Source organism: Crocodylus siamensis, chromosome 8 (genome assembly GCF_052110815.1).
Source record: "Crocodylus siamensis isolate JL-2025a chromosome 8, ASM5211081v1, whole genome shotgun sequence".
In the NCBI taxonomy this organism is placed as follows: domain Eukaryota; kingdom Metazoa; phylum Chordata; order Crocodylia; family Crocodylidae; genus Crocodylus; species Crocodylus siamensis.
In genome coordinates, this window is record NC_143402.1 from 29713904 (window position 1) to 29728896 (window position 14993).

The window sequence follows — 14993 nt, forward strand, 5'->3', positions numbered from 1 at the left end:
GGGAGGAAAAACCTGCAGCACCCATATAGGCTCGGCAGTGCTACGTTGGTTAGCACTACAGAAGAAAAAGACTTGGGGGTCATCATTGACCACAAGATGAACATGAGCCTGCAATGCGATGCTGCGGCTAGTAAAGCGACCAAAATGCTGGCATGCATCCATAGATGCTTCTCGAGCAAATCCCGGGACGTCATTCTTCCCTTGTACTCGGCCTTGGTGAGGCCGCAGCTGGAGTACTGCGTCCAGTTTTGGGCTCCACAATTCAAAAAGGATGTGCAGAAGCTTGAGAGAGTCCAGAGGAGAGCCACGCACATGATCAGAGGTCAGGAAAACAGATCTTACGATGACAGGCTGAGAGCCATGGGACTCTTTAGCCTGGAAAAGCGCAGGCTCAGGGGTGATCTGATGGCCACCTATAAGTTTATCGGGGGTGACCACCAGGATCTGGGGGAACGTCTGTTCACCAGAGCACCCCAAAGGATGAGGAGGTCGAACGGTCACAAACTCCTGCAAGACCGTTTCAGGCTGGACATAAGGAAGAATTTCTTTCCTGTCCGAGCCCCCAAGGTCTGGAACAGTCTGCCAGCGGAGGTGGTTCAAGCACTTACATTGAACACCTTCAAGAGCAAATTGGATGCTTATCTTGCTGGGATCCTATGACCCCAGCTGACTTCCTGCCCTTTGGGCAGGGGGCTGGACTCAATGATCTCTCGAGGTCCCTTCCAGCCCTAATGTCTATGAAATGTATAATGGAAGTAGAATGAAGCCAAAAAGAAAACAGAATGTGGTAGGTCTGAGTGTTTTCTTCATTACAATACCTACTGATGGATCACTGACATGACTCATTCCCATTGTTATAATGGCAGAGGTGTCAGACTTACCTCCTGTCATGGGCCAGATCCAGACTGAAAGTCCTTGTAGGCCAGATAAAGTGCAGGGCACAGAGTGACTCTGGTATTGCCCCCTGAAGATCCAGCTCCAACCCAGTACAGTTGGCAGCCTTGGCTCCAGCTCTTTCTACAAGCTGTGTGCCCCATGACAGAACTGGAGCTGCTGCCAATAATACACGTTTCATGCTAGGGCAGTAACTCCAGCTCTGGTGTGGAGTGCATGCAGAGACAGCTCCTGTTCTGGGTTTAGGCATGGTGGACAAGGCATGGCATGGTAAGAGCCAAGGATCTGGGGCCATGGCAGGTGCTATGGGCAAAGCAATAGCAAGAAGCAAAGCAGTCAGAGGGTGACTGGGGCTATTTCAGTCCTCACTTGTCCTTCTGTTGCTTATTGCCATGTCTGCCAGGTGCCAAGGGGCCCAGGTTCTGTAACCAACCACACCCCCAAAACATTCCCTTCAACTTTCAGTGGCCTGTTTGCAGCCCAGTGGTCTGGATGCTGCAGTTCCATGGGTGTGATACAGCCCACAGTCTGTATGCTTAACACCACTGTTGTGTGGTTTTGAGGAATGCACTTCTATTTTTTTAATTTTATATTTTAGTTGAAAGCAAAAGAGAAAAAACTCCACAAATTAATAATATTCAGTCACTGAAATCACTACCTTTTGTCAGATAACAGCATTTTTCATTTTCAAGTATATGAACGCATACTTTTTTAGTTATGTATTTTGCATTCACAGATAGAATAGAGCTTTCTTCATAATTAAGATTGCAACTAGCTTTCTACTATGAAATAGATTATAACTTTAATGTATTACTCTACAATCCCACAAAATCCAACTCGTTCTGCCTTCTTTTTCCTTCATTTTCTCATAAAATGGGGATCCCTGAGATTAGGGGAAATTTTGAGACAGGAATTTAAAGTTTGTAGAGTCTGAAAAAATCATAAGGATTTCTGTTTCTTTTTAAAGTAAATAGATAAATATTTAAGTTTTATTTGGAATATCAGATAGAAAATGCTTGGTCTAGAATCACTAAATCTGATTTCAATTAGGCCCATGGTGATTCATGCTGTATAATGATTTCTGAAAAATTAGTTTGGTTAATGTTGAAATTTTTACTAGATATAGCCTGTGTGACATGACATTCATATTTTCTATGAGGTACCATGCAATTCATCTGATTCATTGTAAAGTCATAAGCACATATTTTCAGATATAGTCTGAGGATATTGTAGCAAAACCCCCAGTTTTTCTTTTTTAATACATACAGACAGACAGACAGACATATACATACACATATACATATGCATATGTATATGCATTCCCTTCCCTTCTCCAGCTCTTTCTGACTTTTTTTTCTCTCCCTCTCTAGTCCCTATAGACAAGCACAAGCAAGCTCAGACTTAGGATAAGCTTTAACATTTTTATTTTGGTAGCAAGTTTTTGGTTTTGGATATCCACTGTTTTATATTGTATAATTATTAGGTTTGTATTGATTTTTACTGTTGTATTATTATCATTTTTGTATTGATTTTTTTTATTGTTTCATATGGCTATTGTATGGTTTAGGCCTGTATTTGTAAGTGAACCAAAGTCATGTCAAGTTTCCATTTTATATGTCAAGCCTCCACCTTATGTCCTCTGCCTGGGCATCCCATGTTGCAACTGTCTGAGTCACGTACCCCTCCCATGTAAACTGGTTCCCAGATGAATGAAAATGATTGGGAATGATAGAAATACAATGGTAACAAGCCTCTATGGAATGGCCTGTAATTACTGGGCCATCACCTTGCATTGATTCATTCAGGAACCATGGACCTCACCCAGGAACAGAGACAAGAACCCAGCATTTGAAAGACAAAAGACCCTGAAGAACCAGCAACTCTCACCATTACAGACACCCAAAACTGCACACCCCTGCATGGGGCATACATGCTCAGTATGCCAGGGGCTGACCCTTGCCTGGGCATGCCTCCTGTCACTAGGGTCACACAAGGTCTGCCCCTATAAAAAGGGCAGTGAAGATAGACCCAGTGGAAACGCTATTTCCATCTGAACCAGACCAGCTTCACATCACCAATCCACCCCAGAGGCCCTGCCAGTGACCCCCTCTGGACATCACCGAGCTGAAGGAAACCCCGACTGGCCATCGAGGATCAACTTCCAGCCTGGGATAGGTAGATATTACCTGCACACCTCCTCCTACAATTTGGACTCCCTGTGTCTCTCTCTCTCTCTCTCCTTGTGGACTTCAGCCCCTGCACCAAGCCTCTCTAACCCCTACTGCCATTGTGTGTCTCTGTGTGTGTGGGTTCAAAGGAAACAATAAGACATTGTGTCACCATATCCCTTGGTCAATAAAACTACTGTCATTTTCAACCCTGAGTTGGGTCATGTTTTACTGAATCACTGTCTCTTCTCTATCTTAAATTCCAGCCTCATTCTCTCTCTCTGTCTCTCAGCTCCAGCCCCGCCCCCACTAGTTTCCTGATCTCCTCCCAATTTCGTCTCCCCTTTTATGCCACCTCTCAGCCTCTTCTTGTTTTCCTGCTGTCCCTGCTGCCTTTCACTCTCCCATGCTATCTACTGCCTTTTCCCTGTGACTCTCTGCTGCCTTTTTCTGCTTTCCCACTGCCCTGCTGCCTTTCAGTATCTCCTGCTGCTTTTCCTGTTATTTTCTGCTGTTCATCTCTCTGTTTTCAGGCTTCCCCTACACCTTCTATAGTCCTCCCCACTGCAGCTTCCCAGATTCTCACGGCTGTCCTGCAGTTTTCTCCAGCAGCGGAAGCCTTTTTCCAGCTCCCAGCACCTACTTACACTCCCTGCAACTTCTCTAGCTACCTCAGAGCCATCCTCTGGCTCCTACAACTAGAGACCACCTTTAACACCCGCACTTTCCCTTAGTCCCATTTTCCCTCTCTCCACCTACCTCTTCAGCTCCCCCGTAGCTCTGGCTGCAGTCCCAGCCTCTGTGCTGGCATCACTCCCCTGTTCTGCAGGCATTGGGCATTGTCTTTTAATCAATCAAAATCAATTAACCTAAAGTTATCCCTGAGCCTCAGTTCTTCAGCCCAGGCCCCTCTTGTCTACTGGTTCTAATCCTGATCTCAGTAACTTTCACTCCCTACACTTCTACTTTCTTACCTTAACCTTTCCCCAGGTATCCAAGTACACCAAGCATGTACATACATACATATACATCACAATATCCAACTCAGGAACTCACCTGTGTGTATGTGTAGGTGGGTGGTATGTGTGTGAATTAGTGAATACATATATAGATAGATATTGTGTGTGTGTGTGTGTGTGTGTGTGTGTGTGGAATATGAATTAATAATCCATGTATCTGTATTGGATGTGCAGGTGTTGGTAAACAGTAACTGATTCTGTCTAAATTTGGTGTGTGTAGCATGTATGGGCTTAAACTGGTGATAGGTGTGCATGAACTTAGAATGGTTATTTTGAACATGTGTGTGTCTGAGTTGCCAGTGTGAGTGTGTATGCCTAGTAGGGGTGTATGCACCTAGTGAGTGTATGTGTGCCTAATTAATTTTATGTGTGCATATGCAGTTGTACACCATGCCTTCCTGTCTAACAGTGCGATATTGAGATCCAGAGCATTGGCCTCACCCCTCAAGGCAACAATATTGTGGTATGCCTAAAGTCTGGCATACATGGGAAATATATGGTTGCCTATAATAACACACTTCCTATCCTAATTCAAGAGACAAATTTATACCTGCTCACTAGACAATACAACAACAAGAAAGTAGCTTCTTATCTTAAGCAGAAACAGCATCATAATCAGAATTCTATAACCCTTTATTTCTTATATGTAGGATGACTATATGTCCTGGGCAAACCAGGACACTCAGAGCTTCTGTAGCCCCATCCCAGCTGGTTGGTCCAAGTCCAAGAGTGGAATGTGGCAGGGATGCAGAGCAGCATGGTGCATTATATGAAGGGTGACTGTATATCTTGGGCAAATTGTGACACTTGCAGCTGCTGTAGCCTAGTCCTTGTTGGTTGGTCAAGAGTCCCAGAGCAAAGTCTGGCAGGGATTCAGAATGACATGGTGTGCCAGGGAGGTGGCCAGGCAGGCGCTGCTGCTGAGTAGGATTGAGGGAGACAGACTGGAGCAAGGTGGCATGTGCGCCTGTACACCCACCTTGCTCCCACCCAGCAACAGCAATGTCTATCCAGTGACATGCCTGGTGCACCATGCCACTCTGTGTCTCTGCCAGACTTTGCTCCAGGACTTTTGACCAATCATCCAGGACCCAGTTACAGAAGCTGTGAGTGTCCATATGCCACCTACACAAGAGAACAACTTCTAATTCACCTTCCTGTAACATGGTAATATCAACACCTCCTGCATGCTGATTGTTAACATGTACAGAGAATAAGATGAAAGTTTTTATTTATGCAAACTTTAGCTCCTTCATATTATGTGCATAGTAATAATAATAATAGGCGTATTCTGTTTGTCTGCAGCACTCTGATTGGTTGTCTTGGCAACCAATCACAATGCATACAGAAACAACTAATTAGAGTGGTCCAGGCAGACAGAATAAGTGTGTTTATTATTATAGATCCTGAGGCATTTAAAAAAGATATGCAGGCAAGTCAGACCTAGAATGAAACACCAGGGCCCCACCACGCAGAGTGGGAAGGCTGTGCCAAAGGAAAAATAAAAGCACCCAAAGACCCCAGTGAGGGGTCCGATTCTCCCTCCCCCCCCAAGCTTGCCCACCTCTTCTGTTGCCAGAGGGTGAGATGCCAGTGGGCCCTGAGCTAGGGGGGGGAGTTGATGCTTCCCTCTGTGGCATTGGCACCCCCCAAGAACTCCCAGATGGGGTGCCAATGGGTGAGTTCTGTCCAGGGGGCACCACTGACATGGAGGGAAACACTGGGGTTGCCTGCAACTCTCTACCTACCGGCAGCTCAGCTGCCAGCCATGGGAGACGCAGGCAGGATCTGGGACAAAAAAAAAAGAGAAAAAATACAAGACCCCTTGCCACTTTTACTTTTTCCTTGGTGGATCCTGCTCATGTGAGCTGCCACCAGGTTATACCACCTCTGAGCAGTGGGGGGGTGATTCCCTCCACAGTGCCAGTGCCCCCAAAGGTGCCTGGGAGCTATGCTAGCTACTAGGGTGTAGTCCCAGCTTGCAAGCAGCACCTGCTGGATCCAGTGTTGCAAAGGGCACTGGAAGCCTAGGTGTGGTTGGGGAAGTTCAGCCTTGACAGCCTTCCAGCACTCTGTGCATCAACCCCACCAATAACAGACTGCAGGAGACTATTGATTCTTAGCAGCCACTGGCAATAATTACTGTCAGAGAGAATAAGAATATTGTTATACTAGAAAATTTTAGAATTTTGGAATAAGAAGATTTTTAGAAAGAAAATTTAAAATGTCTAAAAGACTAACAAGTCCATCTAGTGATAATGAATATAATAGAATGTAAAAAAGGCAAGAGTTCTTACTAAAAAGTCTGTGTTTAAAGAAATACTTTTGCAATAAGACTTTAATCACAAATGTTTTATGGATTTCAGTTTGTATACATATAACAATGAAAACAACCATGTTTCAGAAGATTTCATTGCAAACTGCAAAGAAAACCAGTAGCTTATAGAAATAAAAAAACAAAAAAGTTATTTTGAAAATCGGTCTTTTAGTACTTTTAAAATTTTCTTTGGATGTAGCATAAAATTCAACTTGTATTCTGAATCCTCATCCTATCTCATTTATAGTTTCTCCACAAGATACCAGATCATTTATAATTATTTTTATAACTATACCTGTAGTAGGCAAACTGCAAACATAATTCAGATCACTATTGGTGTGCATATATAGCTAAAACATAAATTGTGAGTTAAATTTGATGTACCACACCTGTATTATCAATGTCTTCTTATTTCCAATTTTACAGGGATTTACCCCCTCTAACTTCATAATTTATTTCCACAGTACTTCCTACTGAATCTGAGATTCTGTATGCTATTGCCCAGTTTATATTGCTTAAGGCACATATCTTCAGAAAGACATTTAAATGTGAGGGGTGCATCCAGATGAGCCCAAATGTGCTTCTTGTAGCATCAAATGTGCTTCTTGTAGTATTTCAAACCCCTTTGAGATACTGCCAGAGGCACATGTAGGAATGATAAAACATTCCTCACACTGCCAACTCGGGATGAAAAAACCCCACAGGGAAAAAAAAAGTGGGGCAGGAGGCTGCTGGTGGCAGGGCAGGCAGCATGGTCCCTGCCTTCCTTCCAACCCCTCCCACCTGATCTCTACCATGCCTGGCCCCATCCCTCACCTGCCCCCTCAGCCCCCGCATCCCTTCCTCCCCACCCCAGGATTGGGGGAAAAACACAGGGGAGGACGTGGGAAGGCACGAGACCCTGCCTGCGACCCCCGCCAGAGTAGTCAGCCCCAGCCATAGCCAGCCTACCAGAGGCATGACACGGATGGGCACGCGCCGAACCCCGAGGGTCCCCTCGGGCTCTGCAACTCCCCCATCAGGCACCTCAGAGACGGCCACCCAGACGGAGCCCATGGTTCCAGGCTCCACGCAGATGGAGCCCCTGGCTCTTGGCTGCGGGGGCTGCCTGTCCCTTTTTCAGGCTCTGGGGCCCGGGAGCATAGCCACCTCCCCTTGCGGGGTCTTCTCCCTACTGGGGTCTCTGGCATGCCAGCTGGAGGAGCTCCAGGCCACAGTCCATAGACTGCATGCCATCAGGGACTGCGAGCAGAAGATAGACTCCTACTGCCAGGCCCTTCTCCCCCGGGACCTCCAGGGTAGAGCACCATCTCCCTCCATGACTAAGGAGGACTCTGGGACCTCCCGCTCTGCCCAGTCAGGGGCATGGACCAAGGTGGTCAAGGTCCCGAAGGCCCGCTGCATCAAGGCCCCCACCTCACTGGAGCTTAGCAACAGGTTCGCACCTCTTGCAGCCCCAGCAGAGCCTGCTCAGTTGCCAGCTCCCACAGGCAACCCAGGCTCAACCACAGCTACTGCCCCCGCTCTCCCCAAGACAAAGGGAAAGGTGTTTGTTGTGGGAGACTCCATCCTGCAGGGCACTGAGGGGGCAATCTGCTGACCTGACCCCTTAGCCCGGGAAGTCTGTTGCTTCCCGGGGGCCCGCATCTGAGACATTACGGAGAGGATCCCGCAGCTCGTCTGGCCCACAGACCACTACCCCATGCTCCTTATTCACGGGGGCACCAATGACATGGCTCGGAGCACCCCCAGCCAGGTCATGAGGCACTACAGGGAGTTGGGAGCGGGGCTTAGGGGTCTGGGAGCTCAGGTGGTGTTTTTGTCGATCCTCCCAGTCTCAGGCTATGGGCTGAGGAGGGAGAGGAGGATCCACACAGTGAACCAAAGACTGCGGAGCTGGTGTCATCGGGAAGGATTTGGCTTCCATGACCACAGCCTGCTCTTTGATGAGAGAGGCAGCGAGCTGCCTCCACCTCTCTCCCCTGGGGAGGAGGCTCTTCTCAGCCAGGCTGGCTGACCTGCTCCACCGGGCTTTAAACTAAGCCCGCTGGGGGATGGGGGGACTATTGCCACTGCTGGCCCACTGAGCGACCCTTGCAAGGACAGCAGACCAAGGCACTTAAGGGAGACCACCCTTGCCCCAGCCCTGGCACAATCTGTGGGGAAGGCAAGAGCCCCCCAAGGGCACACTTGCCTGCCTGTACACTAATGCCAGGAGCCTGGGTAACAAGCAGGAGGAGCTTATCTTCCTGCTCAGTGCAAAGAATTATGATGTCATTGGGATAACAGAGACCTGGTGGGACTCCACCCATGACTGGACCATGGGTATAGAGGTCTATGCCCTGTACAGGAGGGATGGTGTTGACAAAAGGGGTGGGGGTGTAGCTCTCTATGTGAAGGAAAGCTACATGTCCCTGCAAGCTGATGTTGGCGACTGGCATGGACAGCTAGAGACCCTCTGGGTAAAAATTCGTGGGGAAAAAGGCACAAGGGACACAATGGTGGGAGTCTACTACAGACCTCCCACTCAAAGTCCTGAGCTTGACCAGGAGTTCGCCTGGGAACTGACTGAGGCTGCTTGCTCCAGGACCTTGGTTGTCATGGGTGACTTCAATTACCCCGACATCTCGTGGGAAGATCACTCAGCAAAATCCGAGCGGTCGCAAAGCTTTCTCTCGTGCGTGGATGACCTCTACCTGACTCAAGAAATCTATGGGCCAACGAGAGGCAAAGTGCTGCTCGACCTGGTACTGGCTATGGGGGACGACCTAATAGGTGACCTAGTGATCGATGGGAAGCTGGGTGACAGCAACCACGAGCTGATCACCTTCACCATGTGCCATAAAGCTGGCAAGTCAGTCAGCAACACAGAAGTCCTTGACTTCAGAAAAGCTGACTTTGACAAGCTCAAGAGGCTTGTCGGTCAGGCCCTCAGGGACCGTGACCCCAGGGAGATGGGAGTTCAAGAAGAGTGGTTGCTTCTCAAGGAAGTGATCCTCAATGCACAAGCTAAATCTATTCCAACACGGAGGAAAGGCAGCAAGAAGGCACAGCAGCCCTCCTGGCTCTCTAGGGACATAGCGGACCTCCTGCGGCTAAAAAGGAAAGCCTACAAAGGATGGAGGACAGGATTCACCTCCAAGGAGGATTATTCTGCACTGGTCCGGTCCTGCAGGGAGAAAACCAGGAAAGCCAAGGCTGCAACAGAACTCCAACTAGGTTCAAGCATCAAGGACAACAAAAAGTCCTTTTTCAGATATGTGGGGAGCCAGAGGAAAAGAAAAGGCAACGTTGGACCCCTGCTAAACCAGATGGGGCAACTGACAACTGATGCCCAGGAAAAAGCCAACCTATTAAATGGATACTTTGTGTCAGTCTTTCATCAGTCCTATGGGATGCCCATGCCTGCTATGGGACAGGGAGATCCGGGTGATGGGGATCCCCTACCCTCCATAAATGCTGACCTCATGAAGGAACACCTTGAGAAGCTGGACACCTTCAAGTCAGCCGGCCTGACAATCTGCACCCCAGGATACTCAAGGAGCTGGCGAGTGTCATAGCCCAGCCCCTGGCATGGCTCTTTGAAAACTCCTGGCGCTCTTCGGGTGTAGTGCCCGAAGACTGGAAGAAGGCCAATGTGGTGCCGATCTTCAAGAAAGGGAGGAGAGTGGATCCGGCTAACTACAGGCCCATTACCCTGACTTCTATCCTGGGGAAGATCTTAGAAAAGTTTATTAAGGAGGCCATCCTTGAGGGACTGGCCCAGGCTAACATTCTAAGGGATAGCCAGCACGGTTTTGTTGTGGGTAGGTCTTGTTTGACCAATCTCATTTCCTTCTATGACCAGGTGACCTATCACCTGGACAAGGGAGAAGAGATTGGTGTCATATATCTTGACTTCAAAAAAGCTTTTGATCTGGTATCCCATGATCACCTCTTGGCCAAACTGGCCAGTTGTGGCCTTATCTCCACCATGATCCGCTGGCTGGCAAACTGGCTCCGTGGTCGGACCCAGAGGGTTGTAATTGATGGCAGTCACTCATCGTGGTGCCCTGTAACCAGTGGGGTTCCTCAAGGCTCTGTCCTGGGACCCATACTGTTCAACATCTTCATTAATGATGTGGACATTGGAGTCAGGAGTGGACTGGCCAAGTTCGCCGATGACACCAAACTTTGAGGCAAAACATCCACGCCAGAAGATAGGCGGGTGATCCAGGCAGACCTGGACAAGCTCAGTAAATGGGCGGATGAGAACCTGATGGTGTTTAACACCAAAAAATGCAGTGTCCTCCACCTTGGGAGGAAAAGCCTGCAGCTTCCTTATAGGCTCGGCAGTGCTACGTTGGATAGCGCTACAGAAGAAAGAGACTTGGGGGTCATCATTGACCACAAGATGAACATGAGCCTGCAATGCAATGCTAAAGTGCATCCAAAGTAAAGTGACCAAAACACTGGCTTGCATCCATAGATTCTTCTTGAGCAAATCCCGGGACGTCATTCTCCCCTTGTACTCAGCCTTGGTGAGGCCGCAGCTGGAGTACTGCGTCCAGTTTTGGGCTCCACAATTCAAAAAGGATGTGGAGAGGCTTGAGAGAGTCCAGAGGAGAGCCACGCGCATAATCAGAGGTCAGCAAAACAGATCTTACAATGACAGGCTGAGAGCCATGGGACTTTTTAGCCTGGAAAAGCACAGGCTCAGGAGTGATCTGATGGCCAGCTATAAGTTTATCAAGGGTGACCACCAGGATCTGGGGGAACATCTGTTCACCAGAGCGCCCCAAGGGATAATGAGGTCGAACGATCACAAACTCCTGCAAGACTGTTTCAGGCTGGACATAAGGAGGAATTTCTTTCCTGTCCGAGCCCCCAAGGTCTGGAACAGTCTGCCAGCAGAGGTGGTTCAAGCACCTACATTGAACACCTTCAAGAGTAAATTGGATGCTTATCTTGCTGGGATCCTATGACCCCAGCTGACTTCCTGCCCTTTAGGCAGGGGGCTGGACTCGATGATCTCCCGAGGTCCCCTCCAGCTGTAATGTCTATGAAATCTATGATAGCTGCCCAGATGTCTGGGCAGGGGGCACACATGACAGTAGTGCTGCACAAAGGCCAACTCTGCAGCCACAGACTACTGGCAGCTGGACCAGAGATATAGATGCCTCTACTGGCTGTGAGGTCCTCATCCAGGTCTAGCAGGTGCGCACCAGGTCACAGGCAGGCAGCAATCCCCGCTGCCAGACTGCTGCAGTGAGTAAAAGGTGCAGGGAACTCTCAGGGATGCTTCAGCAGTCCAGCTGGCACAAGGGGTAGTATCCTTAGCTATGAATTGGCTAGGTCCCAGAAGCTCCCCAGGGTAAGTATCCATGAGGTATTTGCCAGGGCAGCTTTTTGTACTGATGGGGCCAGGCCAGGACAGATTCTTATATTGCTGGGAACAGTACAGGTGCTGGCTCTGGGCTCTAGCTCCCCCTGGCTGCAGATCCAAGAGGAGGCAGGCAGGGTATTTTCCCCCAAGTGGCACAATTTGATCCGTAACAAAGTGCATGTCTGAACACGTGCTCTAAGGCAAAAAGCCCCAGCTCAACTTTGCACCACTTGTATTTGAGCTGCTGAAAGCATGTGTGCTTGGATGTGTGGATGCACCCAAGGGGCTCTTTGTTGTGGAGCAAATTGTGCCACTTGGGGCAAAATAACCTTGCCTGGCTCCTCCCTGATCTTCAGCCAGGAGGAGCTAGGGCCTGGGGCCAGCAGCTGTGCTGTCCCCAGCAGTATAAAAAGCTGCCCTGTCCTGGCTCCAGCAGTATAAAAAGCTGCCCTGGCAAGTAACTATGGGCTACTATCTCTCAGGAGCTTCTGGGACCCAGCCAATTGGTACCTGGGGACACTACCCCTTGTGCCAGCTGGACTGCTGAAACACCCCTGAGAGTTTCCTGCACCCTATACCTACTGCAGCAGTCTGGCAGTGGGGATTGCTGCCTGGCTGTGACCTGCTGCTCACTTGCCAGACCTGGATGGGGAGTGCACAGCCAGTAGAGGCATCTGCCCCCTGGGCCAGCTGCCACTGGACGGTGGTTGAAAGATTGGCCTCTATGTGGCACTACTGCCACGTGTGCCCACTGCCCAGCCATCAGGGCAGCTATCACCTGGAAGGTGTTCCAAGTGTGGTAGCCTCCTTTGAGCTGTCAAAGAATGTCCTCCTGACTCCATTTGGCCAGGAGGTCAGCCACAGCCAGCTGGGTCCAAGGTGCCAGCTCTGAGCAGGCAGGGTCTTGCCACTGGCCTCCCTAACAGGAATTCTGATGCTCCCTATTGGAAAACTGAAAAATCCCTGATAAAAGAATTCCCAAAGTCACTGTGTAAAATACCCCCAAATCCATATTCCTGCACAAGTAAAACAAGAGACCGCTATAAACAGAGAGAGAGAGAGAGAGAGAGAATGAGGTAGAGACAGTGATTAGTTGAACAAAGTTTTATTGATATATCTTACAGTGTTAAAGCATGTCTTCTATAATAATAAAGTGAACTCTAAATACGTGTTTCATGAATATATATATTGCTGCCCTCTCACAGGGGAAATGGCTCCTACATAGGGGATTCAGCCCCCTCACAAAATGTATGGCCCCCCAACAGGGAATTCAGCCCCCACACAAGGGATTCAGCCCCCCAAAAGTGGGTTCATCCCCCACACAAAGGGTTTGGCCCCCACACAAGGGGTACTGCTCCCAACAGGGGTCAAATGGCCACTGCAGGGGCTACCATCCCCCCTGCAAGGCCGACATGCCCCACTGCAGCCCCTGATTGCTCTCCTACATGTCCACATCCCCCACAAGCTGCTGAAGCCCCCCAATGGCTTCCCCACCCAGCCTCACCCCCTAACTTGGACCCCCAGGTTCCCATAGCTACTCCCACTTAAAAAAATCCTAGAGAAAACCCCAGGGAAAAAAGGGGAAAAAAGCCTCTTCTTACCTTAGAATCAGGGGTGGGGGGTCTTCAGGGCCACCTGGAAGGGCCCCCCAGGCAGTACAGGACAGTGAGGGGGGACAGCAGGGCCCAGGCTGGGGCTGCTGGGGCTGTCCCCCTGCCCTGCACTGTGCAGGTGGGGCCCCAATCACCCAGATGGCAGCCAGACTGCAGGTAAGTGCTGTGGGAGTTGTTTGTTTTTTTTAAATGATGAGGTGGAGGCAGGGATGGGGGGGTTGGGGGGATGAGGCCAGCCAGGGCAGGGCATGGGGGTCTCGGAGGTGCTGGTGGGGGGAGGGGCCAGTAAGGGCAGGTGTCAGGGGCCTCAGGGGGGCTGGCAGAGATTGGGGCCAGCCGTGGCAGGAAGAGGGGGCCTTGGGGAGGCTGGTGAGGGAAAGGCCAGCCAGGTCAGGGGTCAGGGGGATCAGGTGAGTGGGGGAGGCATCAGGGGTCCCCCCCTATTGTCCCCTTCTCCATCCTCCCTAACCAACACTCACTAACACTGCAGCCCTGGTTCTGAAACATCCAGCCTGGCCAGCCGTGTGTTTCAGCACCAGGGTGAGCGGCCAACCATAGAGATGCTCTGGCAGCCAGAGAATCTCTATGGAGGACCCAGCCTCTGCTTGCCTTAGGGCAGGGTCCAGGACTGCTTTTTTAAACTTTGTTTTTTTTAGATTTGTACTACTTTTTTTAATAAACTGTGCAAACAAGGTGATGATAACCACCTTGCACTTATGTTCTAGACAAGTATTTTTAGTTTTTTATAAATAGACTGAGCAAGACAATATTTTATCTAGGGAAAGAGAAAAAGAAAAAACTTTTGAAGGGGCTTAACAATGTCCTATTTTTTAGAATTTGGCAACGTAATAATCAGATTTACTCCTATGACTGTGCAAAGTACCACACTGAATAGATTCAGATATTGAACTACAATTTGTTCTGTAAATTCTATAAATAGAAGTATCAGCAGTATGTTGGGTGTAGGCATAATGGTGTAAACAAAGTTATGTAATGTATACTGATTTTCATTTTGTACTATGGGCTATATGGGCATTTTGGATGATGTTGGCAGGAAGAACCCACAGAACAAAGTAAATATGAAGTTTGTATTGTATTTTCAATTCTGCTCAGTTTGGGGCCAGTGACAGCATAGTTCCTGACTTCATTAGGAACAAGGTCAGACTTTTACTATTTTTTAATAATCTGGGCAAACAAGGTGATGATTTTTTCTATTGTGAAGCTGACATTCTAGTCTAAATGTACAAATTCTGGGTCTATAGCACACATCTATAATACTATGGAAACTGTACAATTGCTGACTTTTTACCTTAAATAAACAGTAGGCATGTCAAACCTCACAGTTTAAAGAAAGAGGTTAGAGTAAGAATATAATACAGTGGTAAAAGTTTCATTCTAAAGACTGCCTTTTCAGTTTTAGTTGTAAATTGGAGAGGAAGAAGATGCTTAGGTAGCAAGGTTAAAGCGAAGACAAAGCTGACAAGACAACATGCAATCAAAACCCTAGATTCCATAAAATAGGCTTGTTACAATCATAAGAGATGACTGCCAAAAACTTAGCAGGGTCATAACCATTAATCATTTTATTTAGCTGATAAGCAGAAGCTTGCTGACTTA